At 42.8% G+C, this 6,055-nt stretch overlaps 2 protein-coding genes across 2 annotated transcripts in view; one reads left to right on the top strand and one right to left on the bottom strand.

The window, feature by feature from the left end:
* LOC112806790 (uncharacterized) overlaps window positions 1–6,055 on the top strand; it is a 909,505-nt gene that overhangs the window by 554,825 nt on the left and 348,625 nt on the right. The window lies entirely within an intron of this gene.
* The window catches only part of LOC112806782 (uncharacterized), a 293,799-nt gene that overhangs the window by 89,742 nt on the left and 198,002 nt on the right, over window positions 1–6,055 (bottom strand). The window lies entirely within an intron of this gene.

The raw sequence follows: 6,055 nt of genomic DNA, 5'->3' as shown, positions 1-6,055 counted from the left end.
TTGTTCCTAATCGCAGTTCTGTTATTCCTGAATAAACCCATCTTTCGGAAGTAAAATAACTAGCAGTTTTTATTTGTAAGGTTAAATATAACAAGGTTCATTTATGCAGGATGAATAAATACTGGAGTTCTATACAGGACAGTGACTATGGTTAATGTATTGTAAACTTGAAATTTGCTAGATAAAAGCATCTAAACCATGCTCACCACACACACAAAAAATCTTAATTATGTGGGGTGAGGAATATGTTCATTATTTTGATTGTGGTCATCACTTTGTGGACAAGTAACAATAGGGGTCCGCAGAACAGGGAAGACAAGACAGATTTCTTAACATAAGAGAACTTACCTTAGGATCCCAGCCATTTTATGATCTATGCCTGCTTATGATCTATGCCGGCACTACTTACCCAAGCACCAGTCTGGACAACTTCCTGGGATAGGTCAAAATTGCAGAAAAGTAGTCATCAGTAGTTAACAATTTTAAGGCAGAAAAAGAATGTAAACACGAGCAGGGACTACCAGACCAGGAGATAGTCTAACCATGTAAGAGACAACAAATCCATGGTAAAACTTCTACCACTGTTTCCAAAGCAAGGATTGACTGAACACAGATTCCCCGGTGGATTTTGTGGGAATTAAACCGCGATGAGCACCCAAATAATGAACTAAAGGAGCCAGAAAACTCATGATGTCCTCCCTATCTGGTCCTGTGACTTCAAGCAACTAGGACCTAGACTTTGTCAATTTAGGATGACTTTTGACTGATTTTATACTGAAATGGTCCTTTGCCAGGCCCCTTGATAAATATGCATGTGCCCTTAGCTTGAAATTCACCCTATTTTGTTGTTTGGGGAGCTAGGTTGGGAAATGTCCCTGGCGTTCTCACTTGTTGCCCATGAAGCCCGTCCCTTTCCGCCTTTTTGGCTTTGCAGTGTCTTTTGGCTCAACATCCACCAAGAGGTGAAATCAGCTTGGTGTTATAATGTCACAATGTATATGGATATTTACTGTTTTACCCTTGAGCAACAACTGGATGTTCATAAATGGAAAACAAGGTCTTGAATGAGTACACATAAGAAGCACTGACTTCAATGAGAAAGACAGAAATTTAGGCACCCAGACGTGCAGTTCTCTGCTTCCATGGATCTGTTCTTGGGCTGCAACAAAAAGTGAGCACCTACTATTGAGATTGGGACTAAGCAGCCAAACAAAGTTTTGATCTCCTTCAATCTGTTCAGTGAGGAGAGAGCCCAGAATGGGGCCACACCTGGAAAATCTTTTTTTTTTTTTAAAGATTTTATTTATTTATTTGAGAGAGAGAATGAGAGATAGAAAGCACGAGAGGGAAGAGGGTCAGAGGGAGAAGCAGACTCCCCGCTGAGCAGGGAGCCCGATGCGGGACTCGATCCCGGGACTCCAGGATCATGACCTGAGCCGAAGGCAGTGGCTTAACCAACTGAGCCACCCAGGCGCCCACACACCTGGAAAATCTTCAGAAGAAGATGGATCTGGGTCAGGTTGTGGAGGGTGAGGGTTCTAGGCTTCTGATCTCCCTGCTATGGTGGACTGCCAATTCATCTTCCTGAGTTTGTACTGGGGATAATGGCAGCTGCCCTAAAATGTGCCCCTTTGCCATACTGATTATCTTGAAATAAAAGGTACTTAGGAAACACCCAAAGCAAAAAGAACACTCTGACCCCCATTTGTGTCCAGAAAGCAGAAAATCAATCTCCCATGCAAAGATACCTTTCCTGCACAGAAAGGGAAGGAGGTGTTCTCATCTCCATGGATAGGGAATTAAGAGCTGAGAAGTCTGCACAAACAAAACTTATTACTTTACATTAGCCTACTACCATGACCCAAATTCCCTTTAGAATTCCATACTAATGTAAGGCCCAAACATGACTTTGCTCTTTGCTGTCCAATCCTCATGTATTGTCTCTTTCTATACAAAGCATAAAAACTATCTGTGTTGGTTATTTCTATGGGTCTCAATTTCATGATTGGTTTTTAGGGTGCATGTAATTATACTTTTTTTTTCCCTCCTGTAATCTATCTCAGTCAATTTGACTCTTAGACCAGCTAAAATAATCTTAAATGGTAATGGAAAATTATTCCTCCCCCCAAATTTTTCCATAAAATCCTTAATATCATAAGTTCAGGGTTGAAACTCTGTCCATGCCTACCTCAAAAGAAGCATTCTACTTGCATACATAATAAGATTCTTGTGCATCTGGGTTAAGCATATTCTAAACCTGAGGGTCTTTTCATTAACACCTTATTACAGTGAAAAGAATGATGGCCATCATGTCAGATGTGGTGACACAGTGGGGGTAAAAATGGCCATTTTTTATGATATTCTTGAGTGTCCCACTTGTGCTACACACACACTGTTGCTTAGAATGCCATCTGAGAGAGCTCTGGTCAGTGAGATGGAGAAGTGCCTGTGGAGGCAGGACTGCCCTGAATGAAAAAGAAGTAACTTCCAGGGGCACCTGGGTGGCTCAGTCAGTTAAGTGGCTGCCTTCGGCTCAGTTCATGGCATCGGGCTCCCTGCTCTGAGGGAAGCCAGCTTCTCCCTCTCCCACCCCCCCTGCTTGTGTTCCCTCTCTCGCTGTGTCTCTCTGGAACACAAGCAGGGGGAGTGGGAGAGGGAGAAGCAGGCTTCCCACGGAGCAGGGAGCCCGACGCGGGGCTCGATCCCAGGACCCTGGGACCATGACCCGAGCCGAAGGCAGATGCCTAACGACTGAGCCACCCAGGCGCCCCATAAATAAATAAAATCTCTAAAAAAGTAAATAAAAATATGCTTCTTTCTTCCACATTCTGTGTTGAAAGGCAAAAAAAATTCTTAAAAAAAAAAAGAGCATTCAAGAAACATTCTTGTTCTGATATAATGACCTAGGAGTCATAATTTCAATAATTTTCAGGCCTGAAGTAATTGTTAAGAAATGTTGATGTACAATCATATGCCCTTTTAGGGAGAAGTTAGCTATCCTCTACTGATATCTGGGAAGGTTTCTTCATTTCAACCATATCAACTAAATATTCTCTATATCTGTCTATTGGTTTTGTATTTTGCTTTTTTTAGAGATTTTATTTATTTGACAGAGAGAGAGCACAAGCAAGGGGAGCGTCAGGCAGAGGGAGAGGCAGAAGCAGGCTCCCTGGAGCCTGATGCAGTGCTCAGTCCCAAGACTCTAGGATCATGACCTGAATTGAAAGCAGATGCTTAACAGACTGAGCCACCCAGGCACCTGTCTTTTGCTATTTTAAAGATATATTAGTATTTTAATGGGTTGCACCACTTTCACTTTATTGTTTTTGACTTAAGAATTTTTTTAAGGTTTTATTTATTTATTTCCAGAGAGAGAAAGAGAGAGCACAAGCAGGGGGAACAGCAGAGGAAGAGGGAGAAGCAGGCTCTCCACTGAACAGGGAGCCCGATACAGGGCTCCATTCCAAGACCCTGGGATCATGACCTGAGCCAAAGGCAGATGCTTACAAGACTGAGCCACCCAGGTACCCCGACTTTTTAAGATTTCATTTTCATACTAGTTTGTTATCAAAAATGTTTTCTTAGTTTCAGGTGTACAATATAGTGATTCCATAATTCCATGTATCAGTTGGTGCTTATCAGGACAAGTGCACTCCTTAATTTCCATCCCCTATTTAACCCTTCCCCCTACCCACCTTCCCTCTGGTAACCATCAGTTTTTCTCTATGGTTATGAGTCTGTTTCATGGTATGTCTCTCTCTCTCTCACCATTGCAACTTGGTGACTGATTAAATTCCTGGTGGAGAGGTGGACTATGAGCACCCCAAAAGGGCTTCTCATTGCTCTTCTGATTTTTCATTATAATAATTCTAAGGTGTTCTCTCTCTTGCTTAGTTCCCTCCTATTGTTGAGATATATGCAAGCAGTTCCTGAATCGTTCACCCAGAGAAAGGATGATGCTTATTACTCAAAACAAATTCACCCCAATGTCCCCTCTGGACTCTACAACAATGGCCTTCTATGAGTTACATGTAGGGATAGAGAGTGACCAATTTCAGTCCATAAGAAGGGACATCTCTATGAAACCTGTCTGTTTGAAGAAGTTACAGAAAATGACATCTTCACCCTTCAACAACCTTAAAGATTTAAGGACCGGGGGTGCCTGGGTGGCTCAGTCAGTTGGGCATCTGCCTCCGGCTCGGGTCATGATGGGATCCAGTCCCACACCAGGCTCTCTGCCCAGTGGGGAGCCTGCCTCTCCCTCTCCCTCTCCCTCCTGTTCTGCCTTCATGTGCACTCTCACTGTCAAATAAATGAATAAAATCTTTAAAAAATTTAAGGACTTAAAGTTGGTCAAGGGACAAAAGATGAGTGATAAACAGAAAAGTGTTCACCTTTAGCACAGAAGGCTGACCTATAGCCTCCATAGTTTTGATAAGGATCAAATAAGTGCTAGTTGCTACATTTTTTTAAAAGATTTTATTTATTTGACAGTGAGAGACACAGCGAGAGAGGGTACACAAGCAGGGGGAGTGGGAGAGGGAGAAGCAGGCTTCCCTCTGAGCAGGGAATCCATTCAAGGCTCGATCCCAGGACCCTGGGATCATGACCTGAGCCGAAGGCAGATGCTTACAAGACTGCACCCCTAGTTGCTACATTCTTAATGGGCTTCATGACTGCCTATCCATCTCACTGACAGTTAATATCAAACTGAATGATGAGCATGAAAGAAATTTTGCAAAAGTAGTTTTATGAGTAGATACTTGAAGAAATATTTATGATCTAATCTCCCTGCATGACCCCTCCCCCTTGAGCACTAAGCATGTAACCACCAGCTTCACAGAGCCCACGTGGAGCTCTTTCTGCCCAAGGGTTCTACTTCTATGCTACTTAAAAAATCTTACTAAGTTGCACCATAAAACGTCTCAAGAATTCTTTCCTGACACCAGCACTCAATGATCCCACAACATTTTTGTTACCAAAAAACCTAAGTTCGGCTGCCAGTCGCTCACAATGCCAATACTCAAGACATGAACTTTTATTGGGGAGAAATATGAGCTTTATTCATGAACCTGGACACTTGGGAAGAAGGTGGACTTATATCCAAAATCCAGCTCCAGGGTTTTTGCCTGGCCCTCAGGTTTTTATTTATTTTTAAGATTTTATTTATTTATTTGAAAGACAGAGTGAGCGACAGAGAGAGCATGAGCAGGGGGACAGGGAGAAGCAGACTGAGCCACCCAGGTGCCCCTTGGCCCTCGGATTTTTAAAGGAAATTTAGGGTAGTTAATCAGTAAAAGCAGAGCACAAGCACGGTTCTTCATTGCATGCAGACTCCATGTTGCCAGCTTAAGATGTTATTGCGGTTGCGGTTCGTGGAAGTCATGCATGGGTGCCCCAGGGACAGTTGTGTAAGAGGGTTTGGTTCCAAGTCTTTCTAGGAAACAATGAATGATCTATAAATACACAAAGAAAGGTTTGTTTCGTCAATCACGCAGGCTAAAGGTGCATGCTAAAATTTAAAGACTACCAAGTTGGGCAAAGGGGCATGGGCAGGGGGCTTCTATGTAACATAAAAAAAAAGGTCCCCCAGGTTTATTCTGTTGCTGCAAACAGAAGGATTTCCCTCTTTTGTGAAGCTGATATAAATACCAAGAACAAATTAGATGGGGGAATTATATCAAAGAGAGAGGTTTTTTTTTTAAGATTTTATTTATTTATTTGAGAGAGAGAGGGAGACAGCTAGAGAGGGAACACAAGCATGGGGAGCAGGAGAGGGGGAGGCAGGCTCCTGGCTGAGAAGGGAACCCGATGAGGGGCTTGATCCCAGGACCCTGGGATCATGACCTGAGCTGAAGGCAGATGCTTAACGACTGAGCCACCCAGGTGCCCCCCCGCAAAGAGAGAGTTGATAATAGAGATTAACTTTTTATATCACAAAGAGCTGCTTGCCTTGTGGGCAAACCATTGACAAACATTTGCTCTGTCCTTTTTTCTGTGAATATGCTTGTTTTTGAAATTCTATCATTTAAAAAAATATTTTAGGTAGGTTCCA

This window comes from Callorhinus ursinus, unplaced genomic scaffold (genome assembly GCF_003265705.2).
Source record: "Callorhinus ursinus isolate GAN/ISIS: 27379988/994484 unplaced genomic scaffold, GSC_fseal_2.0 scaffold101, whole genome shotgun sequence".
Lineage (NCBI taxonomy): Eukaryota > Metazoa > Chordata > Mammalia > Carnivora > Otariidae > Callorhinus > Callorhinus ursinus.
The sequence above is the reverse complement of the archived record's forward strand: the minus strand, read 5'-3'. Positions and strand labels throughout refer to the sequence as shown.